The sequence below is a fragment of the Bidens hawaiensis genome, unplaced genomic scaffold, assembly GCF_021521415.1.
Source record: "Bidens hawaiensis isolate Kalapana, Puna unplaced genomic scaffold, B.hawaiensis_p1.1 tig00001093_1, whole genome shotgun sequence".
In the NCBI taxonomy this organism is placed as follows: Eukaryota; Viridiplantae; Streptophyta; class Magnoliopsida; order Asterales; family Asteraceae; genus Bidens; species Bidens hawaiensis.
This window is the reverse complement of record NW_027491064.1, coordinates 154,811-173,337: the sequence shown is the minus strand read 5'-3', so window position 1 is coordinate 173,337 and position 18,527 is coordinate 154,811. Positions and strand designations below refer to the sequence as shown.

General features: G+C 35.7%; 1 protein-coding gene and 1 pseudogene across 2 annotated transcripts in view; both read left to right on the top strand.

Annotated features, from left to right (window-relative positions):
* LOC143559971 (protein LURP-one-related 15-like) overlaps window positions 1–18,190 on the top strand; it is a 125,686-nt gene extending 107,496 nt beyond the window's left edge. Inside the window, exon 3 of the mRNA XM_077048387.1 lies at window positions 18,085–18,190. The gene's annotated coding sequence lies outside the window, so the exon portion shown is untranslated. The remainder of the gene's footprint in view (window positions 1–18,084) is intronic.
* Window positions 17,039–18,190, top strand: LOC143559960 (protein LURP-one-related 10-like; annotated as a pseudogene). Its single transcript, XR_013140028.1, has 3 exons — window positions 17,039–17,422; window positions 17,514–17,739; window positions 17,834–18,190. The product of XR_013140028.1 is annotated as a protein LURP-one-related 10-like (transcript).
* Window positions 18,191–18,527: the final 337 nt, after the last annotated feature.

The following is an 18,527-nucleotide window of genomic DNA, read 5'->3' as shown; positions in this document are numbered from 1 at the left end:
GTGGGTATGAAAATATTGGTGGTGGATTAAAAGTGAAGTTGAGGAGATGAAGAGGGTTGTTGAGTTTGCCGATAAAGATGAAGTGTTTGTGGTGTTGGTTGAAGTAATAGTGGTGTTGATGAACAAATGAAGAGGAAAGCTTATGAGATCTGGAAAAAGAAAATAACATGTTGATGAAGATTCCAATAAACATTGACTGTTGTTAATTTTTTTTAATTTTTTTATTTCACTTTTTAATAGATTCTATTATTTAAGTATTATTTTCCAAACATAAACTATAAATAATTAATATATATTATAAAAGATAATTTTTTTATATAAATCTAATTTGAGGATGAGGTGATGATGTGGCAGCTTGTGGAGGTTTATTGTTGTGGAATAAATGGAGGTTTTTTGAGGAAAGTTTGGAATTTGACGTGGAGCTGATGTGGCAGTTTGTAATGGTTTGTTGATGTAGATGCTCTTAGGTTTAAAAACCTTGGTGTCCAGGGTTCGAAAAACAAGTGTGTCACCCTTCCAGTTACGACATACCCATCACGTAGAACCATCTTTAAGAGGATTGAAAATCGTTTTTTAAAATAAATAAATAGATAAAAATAAAATAAATTGTTTGGGCATAAGCCTTGGAGTTTGTGTGTGAATATGTGTACATGTGACGCTATAAAACGTAATAAATTCGAGCGTATGAATGAACTTTTAATAAAAGTGCGGACACATAGCACATAGGGTATACATGCAATTCAGGGTCCTAAAATAAACTATAACTTTAGTAGGCCGATACGTCTAACAACCTATCTTATAGTTACGGCTATGATACAAATATTTAACACCCCAGCTTTAAGTGGAATACGCCCGAGTGTAACGTACAGATCACTCATAGCTCGTAACACTATTAAAGCGGCAATAATTATATCATTTCATTTCATAACGTAACAAGTACACAATTATTCATAATTAAAAATAAAAAGAAACACCTCATCAAAACAATAAATAAGTTCTTTATTCAAATAACCTAAGGTATACTAATGATCTTCATCCTTAGCATGCCATCGATTCAACCTGTAGCACGTTGAAAATAATATATTTGTCAACAATTAAGTTGGTGAGTTTTCATAAGTTTTTGAGTATACATATATATGAAAGGCACGATTCAACATTCGTAATGTAATAAATATTCGAGCGTAAAGTAAATGAAATCAATTAATGCCGTCCTCCCATTCCTTAGCTAAGGCCGTAGTAATAGGAAAAATGAGAACCACCTTACGAACAACCGAATTCGTAACGTGAGACGGCGTAGGTACGTCCCGTCGGACCCTCCCACTATGTGTATGCATTTGCGTAACTTCCACCATAAGAATAGAAAACACGTTGCAAGAAAGTTCACATATAATCCTAAACAATATTCAAGGATAATATTAACATGTACGCTAATTGTGAATCGGTTTATAAATAAACACATAACTAACTAGATAAAACTTGTGACATGCTACACCCTAAAAAATTAAAAGCGTTAAATTGGGGTTATGAAAAACTCACTTGGAATAGGGAACACGGAAACGAGGAGATGGTAACGATATAAGAAACTAGATGGTTCCGTGAGAAGTCCCGATAATTTGTCCTAGTTATAAGGTATAAACAACATAAATATCTAAAGCGAAAAGAACGAACTAAGTATGAATATAAAACAAAAATAGGTTTATAATAGATTCGGGAATCATTAATGTGTTCACATGTATAAGAAAATTTTATTAGATTAAATATTCTTAAAGGTCACCATTATTATTATTATTATTATTATTATTATTATTATTATTATTATTATTATTATTATTATTATTATTATTATTATTATTATTATTATTATTATCATTATTATTATTATTATAAAAACAAGATTTATAATATTATTCGAAAACGTTTTAACGAGAGTTTCTTTTGAGAGTTTAAACGGTGTTCGGGTTGTTAAACAAGTGTAAACAATATTAGTTTTAATATAGTAAAGTATTTAATAATTAAAAAGTTTAAAACAATTAATACAAAAAAATCAACAAAAACCGGGCCTGGGGAAATCGAACCTGCGCCCCAGGCCGGTTCAAGGTGTTTATCAAATATGCACCGGCCATCTGTGCCAATGTCTCACATGCTTAGAACACGGAAAAGAATATATGTATACTGTTGTTCTGATTTCCCCCAATTCTATTATAAACCCTAAATCAAACAATTTCAATTAATCATTGTGTACCCTCTATCAATCAAAATTTACAAAAGGCTTTTGCTTTCATATGAAAACCGATCCATAAGCATGATACAGTTACCTTGATTGGTTACAAAAGGTAAGAGAATGACGAGCTAGGGTTCGCGGCTAGAACACGAAGTCAAACGAGGTCAAGAACTACTTAATGGCTGCAATTATCTTAGGGGTTTGCTTCGTGATAGTGAGATGATGGTGTGGAGCAATTAATTGAATTCTGGACTCGTATTTATAGGCTAAAGAGATCAAAATCAGCTGCGTACGATGTTAACGAAATTGATTCATAATTGATTCGTTTTGGTTGTCAATTACGCGTTATACTATAATAAGTAGGAGCGTGTATGATAAGGATCCAACTAATTAATCAAATTCCGCGATTTATGGGTTAATTAGAAACAAGATATGGAGGGGTGGTGATGGTGCGACGAGGAGAAGGAGGGAAGAGGGAAAATGTTTTGTTAAATTGCTAAAAGGTCCCTCATGATTGGTTTGGTGATCATTTGTAGTAAAAAACATAGCGTAAGAGTTAGAAGTGCTCATAATAGATGCTTTAAATGATTACAATATTTTAATACGAGTCACGCGTAAATAAAGATAAAACAGAATATCATAATTAATATCTCGAAGTTTCATTAAATGCGACGATCCGATTACAAACGGGTAATAAAACGAGTACAAATACTAAATCGATTTTTGACTAATGTCACACCTTCTATCCCCCGATTTGAGAATTCTACTTCCCCACTAGTATGAGGGTGATATGGTGTTGCCAAACGGTGGTGAGCTCCATATCGTGATAAGACTTTGTTCATTAGAGTGTTGCAGAAGTTAGTACCTATGTCGCTGATTAAGCCTTTCGGAGTGCCGAATAGTGAAAATAACTTCTTCAGAAATTGATCGATGTCGAAAGGTCAATCAAAAAACTCTTATAAAATACCTTTACTAGCTACGGAAAGTAATGTGTCGAATCCACAGGGAATCAGTGGAAAGTGCAAGTGAACCTCAAATTTTATTATAAAAATAATTAAAGTGGACAGACGATGTCAAGCGATTTAAAATAGTAGTTTGTAAACAATGATGTGAAAATAACCAAACTCCAGGGTTCGGGTTTTGCAACAAGTTAAGGAATTGATAAACTTCTTTGGACGGTTTCTTGTTTAAATATGTAAATCAAAAGACTTAACTATTGGCTATGTTGATCGTCAGAACTGAATCCGAACAATTGACACAGCTTAATGAAAATCTAATTGATTATCGATTTTACTTATTGAAACACAAAATCAATAATATGATTAATGATAAACGGGTCAATGACTGAAAGAACTTAATCCTAATTGTTGATGACCACAATCAATAACTGATAAAAGATTAAGCAATCAATATATAAAAACCGTTTAAGTACAAAAGCAAACACAAAGAATTGATCAACTGAATGATTAACCAAATCAAAATCCAAAGTTAAAGGTTAGAATATCAAAACCTAATCATGCAACTCAACCCTACACCCGGAGATGGTTATGAAGCCTTTAGCCTTGCATCTTGATTTTCAAGCTCTTGATGGTTGTGTGGAGGAATGATTTCATGGATCAATCTTGTGATAGGATGGGTTATGATGGTGGAATCTCGCCTCCTCAAAGTCCCTCAAGTGATAATTATTGAATAAATTTCGACTCTAGGGTTTTTGGCCTTTAAATATGGAAGAAAAATCAATAAAATCACTTTTTTCGTCACCGTAAGCTACGGTCAGACCGTAGCTTACGGTCAAACCACTCTGCCTTACGGTCATGCTAGGCCAAAACTTTTTTCTTCACAAAATCTTTGTTTCAACTCCGTTTTCCTCCCCGTTTGCGGCCACGTCTTCGTATTTCAATTCTCTATCTTCTCATGGATCATCACTTTCATTTCCACTCCATCATGAATGCTCCAAATTAGCTTCTTTAAGCCCCGTTAAGCTCCGCACACCTGTAACCACAAACGCACTCAAAGTTTTCTAGGTCAAGTGTGTAAAGTCATGTGTTTTGATTAGTTATATTTTATGGGCCCGTTTCATATGAAACAGCGGTAGAAGCCCGCATGACCTAGAAAACTTCTAATGGCTATGACTGAAGTTGGTGGCGGAAGTTTGGATATGGTTTTGATTTTTTGCACTATCAACTTCTAGTCCTGCTTGGGATATCTTGTAACCGAGAACAATGCCTTCTTTGACCATGAAGTGGCATTTTTCCCAGTTGAGTACTAAGTTTACTTCTTCACACCTATCCAACATTTTGTCTAGGTTTTTCATACAATGATCGAAGGAGTCTCCAAATACTGAGAAGTTATTCATGAAAACCTCCATAGAGTGTTCGAGCATTTCATGAAAGATGGCCGCCATGCAACGTTGGAAGGTGGCTGGAGCATTACATATTCCAAATGGCATTCTTCAGTAGGAAAATGTGCCATACGGACATGTAAAGGTGGTTTTCTCCTTATCTCCAGGAGTAATGGGAATTTGAAAGTATCAGTAGAATCCATCAAGAAAACAATAGAACATTTTTCCAGATAAACGTCTAGGCATTTGATCGATAAAAAGAAGTGGAAAATGATATTTTCTTGTGGCGTCATTAAGCTTCCGGTAGTCAGTGCAAACTCGCCAGCCCGTGATGGTCCTCATTGGTATTAGTTCGTCCTTTTCGTTAATCACAACTGTCATTCCTCCCTTTTTAGGTACTACTTAAACTGGACTAACCCACGATGAATCTGAGATTGGGTAGATTAACCTCGCATCAAGGAGTTTGATTACTTCTTTTTTCACCACATCTTTCATGTTGGGATTGAGAAGTCTTTGATGTTGGACCATTAGTTTGTATTCTTCCTCTATGAGGATATTGTGAGTACAAAAGGAAGGACTGATGCCCTTGATATCCATGATTTTCCATAAGATATCCATCTTATGATTATTAAGAACCTTAAGAAGTTCGTATTTCTATTCTTTAGAAAGGTGATATGAAATAATTACTGGGAGTTGAGAGTCTTTTTCTAGAAAGGCGTATTAAAGATGGTTCGGTAATTCTTTTAACTCTAAGGCTGGTGGTTCTTCGATTGATGTTTTTGATTTTTCATTACATTCGGTGATCTCACATACTACCTCTGATGTTTCTTGATTGTTGTTGGTAGTATTTTCATTTTCTAAAACGGGTTTGGTGATAATGTCATTTAAGATTTGTGTTTCTAGTGTGTTATTGATGGAAGATTTCCTCACATAGCAACCCATGATAGAATCGATGGCGTCAACACAGTATAATGTGTCATCGTGATTTGCGGATGTTGCATAGGTTTTCTTATGTCAAAAGTGATAGCCTCGTTATTGACCCTGAGAGTGATTTTGTCGTGCAAACATCAATAATAGCCTTCTCAGTGGCTAAAAAGGGTCTTCCTAAAATCAGAGGTACACTTTTGTCTTCTTCCATGTCTAGAATTACAAAATCTACTAGGAAAACAAATTTGTCAATTTTAACAAGCATGTTTTCATCAATGCCCCGATGATATTTAACGGATCGGTCAGCTAGCTGAATGCTCATGCGGGTGAGTTTTGGTTCTCCTATCCCTAGTTTTGCAAAAACCACATAAGGTATTAAGTTAATACTAGCTCTTAGGTCGGCCAGGGCATTGCTAACAGACAAATTTCCTATGAGACAAGGGATAGTAAAGCTCCCTGGATTAGTCATTTCGATGGTAGCTTGTTTTGGAGGACAACTGAGCGTTCTTCACTCAAGGTGATGTGCGAGAGCTCCTCTAGCTTCCTTTTGTTGGTCAACACTTCTTTGAGAAACTTTTCATATTTTGGCATTTGAGCAATGGCTTCAACGAAAGGGATGTTGATGTGGGGTTGTTTGAAAAGTTCTAAAAACTTCCCGTACTGAGCTTCCAATCTCTCTTATTTCAGTCGTACAGGTTATGGGATAGGTGGAGCATAAGTTCGGACTGGTTCCTTAGGTCGGCCAGGGCATTGCTAACAGACAAATTTCCTATGAGACAAGGGATAGTAAAGCTCCCTGGATCAGTCATTTTTGATGGTAGCTTATTTTGGAGGACAGCTGAGCATTCTTCACTCAAGGTGATGTGCGAGAGCTCCTCTAACTTCCTTTTGTTGGTCAGCGTTTCTTTGAGAAACTTTTCATATTTTGGCATTTGAGCAATGGCTTCGACGAAAGGGATGTTGATGTGGGGTTGTTTGAAAAGTTCTAAAAACGTCCCATACTGAGCTTCCAATCTGTCCTATTTCAGTCATACAGGGTATGGGATAGGTGGAGCATAAGTTCGGACTGGTTACTTAGGTTGTACAGTGCCTGCTGGAACTAGTTTTTCCTGCGTTTTCTCAGGAGATTCCTTCTCCATAACTGGTCCTGAGGTTGGTGAGGTAACAGTGGTTATGCCACTTAATAATGTAACAACGTTAGCTGTTGCATTCGGGTTGGTTACGGTGTTGCTTGGAAGGGTGTCAGGTGGTCTTTCAGACAATTGTCAGGCAATATGTCTGATCTGAGTTTCTAGATTCTTCAATGATGCTTGTTGACTTTTTAGGTCGGTTTCATGCTTTAATAATACTCCGTTGATATCAACAGCTCTTGAGTCAGCCTTCTTTTCTGCTTCATTTGTTTTTGTCATGATTTGGATTAACATTTCTTCAATTTTTGAGTAGCTCGGATTTTGATGGCTACTTGAACTTTGTTCTTGGAATTGAGGTTTAGGCTAGAAGGATTGGTTCATCGTCCTTTTTTCGAATCTAGGTAGGGTTTGAGGGTTACTTCCTTCCTTCCAACTGAAATTCGGATGGTTTCTCCATCCTGGATTGTAGGTGTTGCTGAAAGCGTTGTTTTGACGTGCAATGAAATCAACTTCTTCCATGGCTTGACCCCTTAGAGAGAAAGGAAAGAGTTTGAGAATGATCTGATCTTCTGAACAATTTTGAATTTTAAAGGTTCCGCATATTCGTAAGAATTGAGATATATGAGAAAGAGGGTCTTCATCGAGAAGACCTTGAAATTGAACTGAATTTTCCACCATATGAATGGTTCTTGATTTTATTTGAAACTTTCGGTGATATCGGGTGGAGCCATTCCATTGCCATAGCCTTCGAGAGTTGGCTTGGCATACTGGCTCATATTAGGTTCATTGTTTTGTGCTTTCATCATTTCTTCAGTTTGATTTTCTCCTGATGTTTTGGCATCTACTGACTCGTCTTTGATTGTTTTAGCGGTTTCTACAGTTCGTTTACGTGCTCGTCGACGAAAAATTCGTTCCGGTTCAGAAATTGGAGAAACAAGCTCAGGTTTGAATGTAGAGGACATACATGGGATTAAATCAAATTTAAACTATTTAACTAAATGTTAGTTAAAATTAAGCTAAAAGTCAGGCTAAGCTATTTTAAAACTAAACTAAGTTATAAGTTAATTAAGCTAAAGTAAAGGTTAGGCTAGCCTTAAAAAAATTCTAATCTAATAGTTAGTAAATACAAAATAAAATAAAAGTTAAAAATTTATACAATTATAAACAATGAATAAATTAAAACTTGGATCGTTCTTAGAAACGTACCGTGTCCCCGGCAACGACGCCAAAAACGTAATGTGTGTTGTGCGTGTGGTTAAATATAGTATGGATTGGGAGGTTTAGCTTTTGCACAAGTTCGTGTTTTAAATTTATAAAAGTGATTTCTACTAAAACTAAGCACACATAAAATAGGCGTGTACCTATCATATATGTAGAATAGTATTGGTAAAAACCAAGTATCGATCCGTGGACACAAATGTGTCTAATAATGAATCTTCGTTTTACTTTAATCGGAGAGTTTAATCATTTTGGGGTTGATTTTCAAACTTTTTATAAAATAGAAATACTTATACAATATATAGGTGACAAGAACATAAATCCTAAATGAGTAATTCAATTATATGAAGGTTACCATCTAAGATCAAGAATCCACTTCATTCTTCCTTGAAGATTATTAAGTAAACATGTGATAAACTTGCCCTAGTTATATGATAGAATAGTCCCTCATTTCTAAGTGAACACATTCTATGACATAAAATAAAGTAGTATGCGTATCTTCAAGTTCATCATTTTCTTAATATCATACTACCATGAGAATTTCAATTTAAGTAGACAAGTAGTTTGGTAAAGTAGAACGATTAGGATTGACTTCGATTTCTCAAATACCAATCCTAACAACTTCGGGTGATTGTAGTTAACTCACACAACCTCCCCTCGGTTGATTTAATTAGGTTATAGTTACACATTCCATTAACATATGATTTCTTTAACTAGCATGATAACCTAAGCGCGCAATCGTGTTAACAATGTTATTTTAGAATTATCAAGACTAGAGAAATATATCATAACCTATATCTCATCATTTCTAAGTACAATATAAGGATCCATGTTTTATCTTGAAAAAATTACCAAGGTATTCTTTTTACCATTTCTAGTCTCCAAGAACATGAGTGATCATGAATAATTTTTAGTCATCAACCTTGATGTAATAAGTTAAAGTGATAAAACATTTATTCATCAATGGATAATTTCAAAATAACCATGTACTTTACCAAACTAAATCACATGTTTAACATAATCATCAAATAAAACAAAGCTTCTTCATAGATTTTAGATGGTAAATGGAGTTTAGCTCATACTTGTAAGGCCACGTTACCGGTAGCCCTACTTTGGTGTTGGATTTACTCATAAACCCAGTTCTACAAATCAGAGTTAATTAAAACTATACGCGGAATATAACTTCAACCATAACATATTACAAAACTGTCAAATCTTGTCTTAACAAACATTCAAATTTATTTAAACATAAAACATAGTCTTTTTAAACATCATGACATTTTCTTGAGATGCCAGTATCTTCGATTCTATGCCATGTGTCTTCAGTCACGCGAGCTGCTTCAACCTATTTGCCTGCGTGCATACTAAAAGTCAGCTATTCTGAGTGAGTTCTAGTTAATTACATAACTTACTTTACATACACATATACGTGACCGAAGGTACGCATTACATACTTATCATGTCCATCATTCATCATACACAATCATTACTAACCTTACGTTATAAAGAGCATTCGCCCTACATACCTCGGATATTATTAAGGTCCGGTACCCTCCATCCTCGGATATTATTAGGGTCCGGTACCCTCCATCCTCGGATATTATTAGGGTCCGGTACCCTCTATCCTCGGATATTATTTGGGTCCGGTCACCCTTCATCCTCGGATATTATTAGGGTCCGGTACCCTTTCTTCCATACCTTTATAGCATACTTTTCTATATACATAATTGTAAGTTTCTCACATACATACATCATTCATTCGTCATCTTACAACATACATATATCATCAACCGTTACCTGGCAGTACATGCAATATCCGAAGATCGTTCATGTACCGACAAGAAAGCATTCATACATTTCACATAATACATATATGACATACACTTATCACTTAGGATAAGTGTATTAACTAATCACATCGAGTATGCACACAGCCCCGAAAACATAACAAGGAATGGGGCTAGAAACTCACCTGAATGCGGTTACGTTCACCGTTTATAGTTATTCCCTTCTTTAGCTGTGCATGATTAACTGTATAACAATTATACGTATCAAATATCTATCGCTACCCATTTCACGTTTCTAGTCTAATTATAACCCTCAACAGACGGGGGTCCAGGGGCAGCGCCCCTGGCAGCAAGGTCTAGGGGCGGCAGCCCCTAGCAGGGTCCAAGGGGCAGAGCTGGTCCTTCGATCATTCTTTTTCTAAGTTAAGGGACCATTCTGTCCTTTTGTTAACTTCTAGTTCGCTACATTGATCCTAACGAATTGGCTTATCTTAGCGAACTGGTCCATGTAGCGAATTGAACCCATTAACGAACTAGTTATAAGCGAACCGGACCTTATAACGAACTGGTCCTTTGACGAATCAGTCCATGTAGCGAATCAGTCCATGTAACGAACTGGACCTTCCAATTCGTTATCTCCGAATGACTATAACGAATCAAGGGTGATTCGTTATCCTTTCCCTTAACGAATTGAACATGATCTGAGGCTAGTTCGCTATGCTTTCTTTAACGAATTACCTGATGAATCACCCCTAGTTCGTTAACTCTCCGTTAAAGAATTAGGGTTAGGGTTTTTCAGAGAATGTCAGAAACATTCTCTGACATCCTTAAAATACCCAGCCGCCTTTCCGGCGCCACCGTGCCGGAAAACCGGGCGGTGGCCGGAAAAAAGTGTTTCAGCACCGTTTTCACCGTTTTTCGTCCCGTTTGATCCAGATCTGAGCTAGGGTGATCCCTAAGCTCATCTTAGGTTCGGTTTATACCCGATTCCATCCGGATCTCGTGACTTAAACGGTTTAACGGTGTCGGCTCGTCGTTTCGCGATTATATCTAACGTGTTTAAGCTCTTACAACGTCATACTATTATTACCTCGGGTCGGGATCGATTCCTCCTTCTTGTTTCGGCTAGATAAGGAGAGAACTAGAGAGAGATCTTAAGTGTGTGTTTTGGTGGTGTATGGAATATGTGAGAAATGAATGATTATATGGGTAATTAAGGCTTATATAATTATGGATCATGGGCTTAAGCCCATGGTGTTTCCTTCTTTCTTTTATAACCCATATCCATTTAACCCAACACTAGCCCAACTCGTATTCTATTTATCTAAACCGATAACGACCCACTATAAAATAGACAGAATTTATTTTATTATTATTACCAAAAGTAGGATGTTACAATAATGAGCATAGTTATGAATATCAAAAGAGATGAAGATAACAAACACATGATCAAACTAGAACAATCTAACCAAATATTGGATGAATCTTCTTCAATGGTGATGGATGATGGTAATGATGAAGATGGATGATGGTAACCTCTAAGCCTTCAAACTCTCACAAGATCTTCAATATGAGTGTATTGTGAGTGTTTTTTATAAGAGAAACCCGTATGGAACTTTTTCTTCAAGCACACTTGATTAATGCAACATGCTCCTCTATTTATAGGCATTCTGGAAAAGCAGGCACGACCTCATGCTCCATGAGGCATGCCCCGCGTCCAATTTTCCTCTCGCATTTAATGCTCTGTCAGATCGTGCATGAAGACTCACCACGGGGGCGTGCTACTTAAGGCACGGCCCCGTGGTTTTGGTGATTTGTTATATTTCTTTTTCCCTTTTCTAGAAGGTGACCATGACACCGTGCTTCATGAGGCACAGCCCCGTGCCTGAGTGTCCAGTATTTTGTCCTTTCTTGTAGATTTTTGTCTTTTATTGCCTAGAGGCATGGGGGAGTGTCCAGGGAGGCATGGGGGTGTGTTCAGGTGTTTTCTTGGGTTTTCTTTCGTTTTTCTTTGGCTTTTTGCTTCTTTCTTCGTCTAAGGCTTGGGTTTACTTGAAAATACATTTTAACATGATAAGTAGCTTTTTGAGCTATATTATTTGATAGAAGTTGAAGTTTTAGAGATTATTTGATGCTAAAAAGATGTATAATTTCATATACATCAGACCCCGTAATGATTGATCAAAACATTTTAAGCTTATTTAAACTTTTTGCAAACTTTTTCAAACAATAAAGGTTTAACCATGGACTTAATTGTCATACGGACTTACAAGCCTTCATATAAAGTATTTATGACTTACTTGTTTGCCCCATGTTACGTGGTTCTAATAAACCCATTTTTGTTTGACAATTTATTAACATTTGTTTTTTCGAATCTGAATCTTGCACTTTGCAGTTTTTCTCCTTTAACATTTTGATTTTCAATATTTGTAGTTAAAGCAAGAATAATTTTTATGGAGATCAATCACTAACGGGCTCGTGTATAACTGATTAATAACATTTTTTCCTTAATCGATATGACTTATATTGAAGTCGGTAACCGCTTCATAATAGTGTAACCACTAGCATATGCGGAAATTTAAGTTTATATCACTTTGACACTTACTCATTTGTCAAGCCTATATCCACATCAATCAATGATCTTGTTGGCTTTTGATCTACTCTTTTCATGTGTTAGGATCGTTAAATACAATTTCTTATCATTTTCCAAAGGTCGAATCAATTTCTCAAAATTTTATAAATTTTAAAATATTTGACTCCCTCTAAGCAGGAGCTCCATCTAAACGAGAGAATATCTTTTTGAAACTTTTTCCGATTTTCTTAAAATATAAAATATTTTTGGTAAGTCAAGTGACTCATTTTTGTTTTTCTTAGAGAAACTGAAAATCTTTTTGGTGAGTTATATTTAACTCATTTTTTTCATCTAAAATTGTGACATATTTGAAAAGATTTACAATTTTATATACAAAAAGATAGATAAGTTATTTTAATCAAAATCGATAGATGGCTTTAGTGAAAAGGTCAGAAAAGTTGTTGTCAGATAGACTATCCTAAGCATGCATTATCACATCATATAACAAAGTTGAAGATATTCAAACCAAATCCCAGCAACTGACGCTGGATCCATCACTTGAGAAACGCTCAACAAGTTGTGGTTCATCCATTTGAACAGGTTTAGTGTAGTTGAAGCACAAAGTACCCTTTCCGCTATCGAAATGGTTTAGCATCAAATAGCAAGGGTTCGTCTCCCATCATATGTCGGGTGCAACCACTATCTAAGTATCGAATACTCTTGACAGACCTCCTTGATTGACCCTACATGCACTAAGCGTTTAAATGGGCATGGGTTCCCGAGACTTAGTTGTCTCGGGAAGGTCAACCGTAAATCATCCAAACTTGATTTTATTTCCAGAAAACCATTTATTTTTTGACGACTCATCACTTGAAGAGCAGAACTTAGGAATCCAAGCACAAACTTGTTCCTTGGTTTTAACAATTTTGGACTTTTGTTTTCTATATTTTAAAACTGTTTTTGGTGAATCCTCAGACTTTTCAGTCTTTATATCTTGTTTGATTTTATCCTTTTTAGTTTTCCAAAAAGGTTTCTTTTTGCGTTTTTCTTTATTAACATGGGATTTCACGTCCACTTCACGGGCTTCACTATTAGCTTTATCAATCCTTGAATCTGGGCTACTAAAAGCACCTTTTGGGGACTGCCTTAGCCGCCTTTGAATATCAAGTTGTTGCTTGAACCAGTGCTTGCAATGTCTTACAAGGTGAGAAGAATGACCACACACAAAACAACATTTTCTCCTAGGAGCACTATAGAACTCATCAAAACTATAATATGGTTGATGCGGTGGGAAAGGTGATCCTTGGAAAGGAGCATGATTATAAATCACATTTGTTGTGCAACCCCAATCATCAAAAACATTAATATAATATGGATCAACAAAATTTTGTTGATAATGACCATAGTAATTGTTGTCAAAACAGTTACATGATTACATGACTGAGGATTTTGTGATTGATTAGTTGTTTAAGAAAATGATCTTTTATTTGGTGGCACATATTTACGTGAAGTAATAGTTTGATTATCATTTTCAAACACTTTGCTTTTACTTGAATTATCCTCATTCTTACAACTTGATGATGAACAACTTTATATGTTCACCTCAACAGGCCTTTCCATCGATCCACTTTCTTCTACACAACCTGATGAACAAGATAAATCAATACTATAACTAACTAATGAAGGAATGGGATCAACAGTTTTTGAGACAAGAGAAATAGATGTCTCTGGTTTTGGCACATGATCAATACATAGACCATTTTGTCCTCGGGTGGGATATTGAAACTAAAGTGAGGCAAGCTAGTATAATTCTCAATGAATGGAGGTGGAACTGATGTGAGATCGCAGCATATACTTGTCTTTTGTTTCACTCAAATTTGTGCCCCAATAATCCCATTCAATTTATCATAGGCTAAATCAAATCTTTCAACAACTATTTTTCTTTGAGCTAAATCTAGTTCTAACTTCTCAACTTTAGCATTTAGTTCAACAACACGTCTTTCATGATGCTCAGCTAGTTTTTTAGCTCGAAAAAGTTTTTCATTAAGCTTAGCCATATCATTATTATAAATTTTAATCCTAGTGGTAAAAACTTTTTCAGTCTTCTTGTAATCATCGTTCTAACATTTAAGGCTAAGATTTTCATCTATCAGGGCAGCATTATGAGTTCTATAGGTCTCTATATTTTATTTATACAAGCTTGAGAGCATAAGTGTGTATGTACCTCGGGAAGGATAAGACTTGCTTGATAGCTTCCACCTGCAACACTTGTCCCGGCTTTATTTTCTTTGGACTGATTGTTTATTCGAAGATTGTCATCCATTAATTCAAAAGAGTTGATGGTAGAAGCCAACTCTAAGAGTGTTATGGTATTCAGATTTGCGGTTCTCTTGATTGTAACCATACTGATGGTCCATGCTTACGGAAGTGAATCCAACAACTTCATGTTGATCTCAGATAAATCATGGAAGATGTCGGCGCTTCTCATTTCAGTGACAAGTGAATCATATATGCTGATGAGATAGACAACCGATTCTCCTTGAATATGTTTAAATATGTTGAATCATCCTTTAAAAGTGTCATTTTGGCCTTCCCTCATATTTAAACTTCCTTCAAGGTTATAATTGCAAGACATATTTTTTTAACAAAAGACCAAGTAATAATAATAAACTTTTTTTTTGTCAAAGTCAAAAAGTCAACCGGTCAAAGTCAACTCGATTACTTCATTTGATTAGAAGAATTTTTTATTTATTTATTTTTTTTGTCGAAGTCAAAAAGTCAACAGTCAACTCCCATTCGATTAGAGAAGTTTTTTTCTCAAAGTCAACGCGGCTCGTTGACCGGCTCGATTAGAAGTTGACCGGCTCGATTAGAGGTTGACCGGCTCGATTAGATTTTTTTTATTTTTTTAGAAGATAATAACCCAGATTTCAATAAAGTCTAAAGGACTTTAGCCTAAAAACCAATAGATTGACCTAGATCTGAGTTTTTATACCGGATCTGAATTCAGACACAATAACCAAAAACACAAAAAACTTAGATTTGATGATTTTAGGATGTGAAGCACTTCAAAAGTAGTCGGTAACATGAAGAACAACCTCAAATATAACAAAAACTAAGATCAAAACCCGAAAAGTTTGATCCGAAAACCATAAAAGTTGAGCCGAAAGTTCTGATACCACTTGTAGGTCCTCTTTGGATGGATCTAACAGCTTTACTCGGATCAATCCGTGTTGTTAGCTAGCAGAAATCACTAACAACACTCGGATCTCATATCTTAGTCTTGAAAAATAGAAAAAAGAAAGATAAAAATTTGGTAAGTGGTGGAGAAAAAAGTTCTCTTTATTTCCTTAGGTTGATAAGAGTTTTGAATGGTTGGTTGGAGAAATGGGTAATGTGACCTTATTTATGGTCCCATTTCTCCAAGTTTACAAAACATGGTTACAAAATAAATGTACTGAGGTACGTAATACGCCGACTATAAGCAAATATAAAGACATACACAATCCTAATAATAATATAGAATATTAGCCTTACACTAAATTTATGTATATTTTGAAATATAAAACCGCGAAACTTATCGGGCTCTTTATATAAAACATTAAAAGCTCTAAACTAATACTATAATTTGTCATGATTATTGTTATAGCGTTAATCATCGTTAAAAACATCAATTTTTATATTACGTTACTCGTTATGGTCTATGGGCCTTTTTATTTCAGCTTTGCCAAGGTATTTAAATCCTCGTAGACGGCCCTGCATAGCTGTATCTTTCCGGCGTCATTGTCACAACCCGATCTGAAGGATCTTGTAGGTGTCGTTAGGGTTCCGCCCGCACCCAGCGGCGGCTTTGGTTTCCCGGTGTGGTGGTTTGGGCCGAAAAGGGACCCGATAAACTAATGTGTTACCGACTTTGGTTTTCCGGTGTGGATGATGGTGAGGGGCCGACAAGCTGGTGTGTTGCCAGAGATGGTGAAGGTAACAGTGGCTAGAGATGGTGACCAGAATGTGTGCGGGTATTTCGGTCATTTAACACAAATTTAACGATTATAATTAACGGAGTTAACAGTTTGTTAGACTGAGATTGTTATTAGTAAAAAACTAAAAGTTAGGACCGTCACCGGTTAGATTATTAGTTGTGTTTATTATTGGCCAATGACTAATAATTTGGATTATTAATATCCAATTTTCCTTTTTTTTCAACATTGTTAAAAATGAACAAACCGGAGGTGAAAGCCCTAATCTATTTACCCATTCAACTAAAACCCAAAAACCGATTAGGTATCGGATTAATTCCAAAATGAATCCTTCCTAGTTGCTAGCTGTACCAAAGGTCGACTATTCATAATTCCTGGGTCCGGCGACTTAAATACATTAAAACTGTTTATTATTAAAGAATTCATATTTCACTTGATGACAAATGCATCACTTTCCTTAGAGCATTCACATCCCGTTCCCCATCTCCATATCTATAATTACACTACAAAACACTACATTTCTCTTTCCTGTTTAATTAAATAAAACTTTTATCATTACAGTTTTCTCTCTACTCACAACCAATCCAACAAATATTAAAAAATAAATAGGGGACAAACAATTTTCCCTAAATATTTTCCCAAATTTACAAAAAATCACTAAATTTCTCTCTCCACCCTATAATTTACACTCACAATTATTCAAAACTCATCCCTATAATTTACCAATCCCCCCCACATAATTATGGGGATGAGATGGGAATGCTCTTACATGCAAGTAGGGCGCCAACCAAATACATATACCATAAATATAGGTCAATACATATCTAGTAATCTAATATCAAGTTAAAGATAACAAATGACATGCATACATGTGGATGTAATTTCCTCGCACCTGAGTTGCTTAGTCTACTCTTAGTCCAAGTCAACTAAATAGTCAACGAAGTTACCATGTTAAAAGCCTGCCCACACCTCATGTTCGATCAATCCCATAGAACTACATTAATACTATTCTCGGTGCTAGTTTGTGATGATGGCTGCATTCCCTCCATTTTCTTTGGTTGGTCCTGAGTTCATTATACCAAATCCACTTGAAATTGTAGTCCATAAGTATCCTGGCAGATCAAACCTTGTGATCACTGACATTAATCATACAATCTTGCTAAAAGTAAGACCACATGACACAACATTCCATGATCAGCTCGGGCTACTTGACGCTGATGACAAAATCATCGCAATACTCCGCCCAAAGGTTAATTTAAGTTTCTACTTCTTGAATATAGCCTAGTTGTTTTGTGGTTTGTATTTTAGTCTTGCGGCTAATATATAGTATTATTTTCCAGAGTTTTAGTTTGCATAGTATATGGAATGTGTTTAAGGGTGAAAGTAATAAGGATTCGGACTTGATATTCAGCACAATCTGAACATAAGTTGCAGTTTAAGCTCAATAGCGTGACGTTGGCAAACAATATGAGAAGCAACGGTTCGTGTGATATGAGGGTCAAAGGGAACTGGACCATGGGAAACATCACTATTTATGTTGGAGATTCTTCAACCGCTATAGCTCAGGTAGTTTTCGTACTTTTAACGTTGTTTGTTAGTAATTTTGGCAACATTTATGTATAGTTTCGTTAATTATTGTGACTATTTATTGATCTTGTAGATGCATAAACCGCAAAATGAGAAGTTCGTTAAGGACAAGTTCACGGTGACAATTCAACCTAACATGGACTATGCGGGTGTGGTTGCACTTTTTGCGATTGCCGACGCTCTTGAACATCCAGAGAAGATTAAAAGAGGTTACGGTGGCGGGAAAGCTGGAGCTGCGTTTGATGTTCTTGATGTTGTTAGTCAACTCGGAAATTAGTTCCATTTCAATTTCCAATCATAAGTTCATGTATGTGTTGTTGTCAGCTATTTTGTTGTCTCACAGTTAAAGATTCATGTTGTCGATCCCATGAAATCGATCGTTTGTATTATATTAAACTTAATACCACCACTAGCCTTGTTCTTGTTGAAATTATAATGTGGCACTATTTCAACCAACTTGAGGTTTTGAATTTTGATAAATAACTAACCACATGAAAGCAAATAATAAGTTAACAATGTTGATCAATTCCTTATTGTGATAATGGAAAACATGAATAATATGATAAACCTATAATTATATGTGTACATGTTATAGCATGGAGAGTAGCAACCGCATCGAAGAAGGATGTAGACGACATAGTTGTCAGCTTGATCGACCCTTTAAGATATATAGTTAAGGATGGTGTTAGGGTTCTTAATAGGAATTCGATTTAGGAGAGAGGAGACACACAAAAGTGTATGTGTGAGATTAAGTTATGATGTTAATA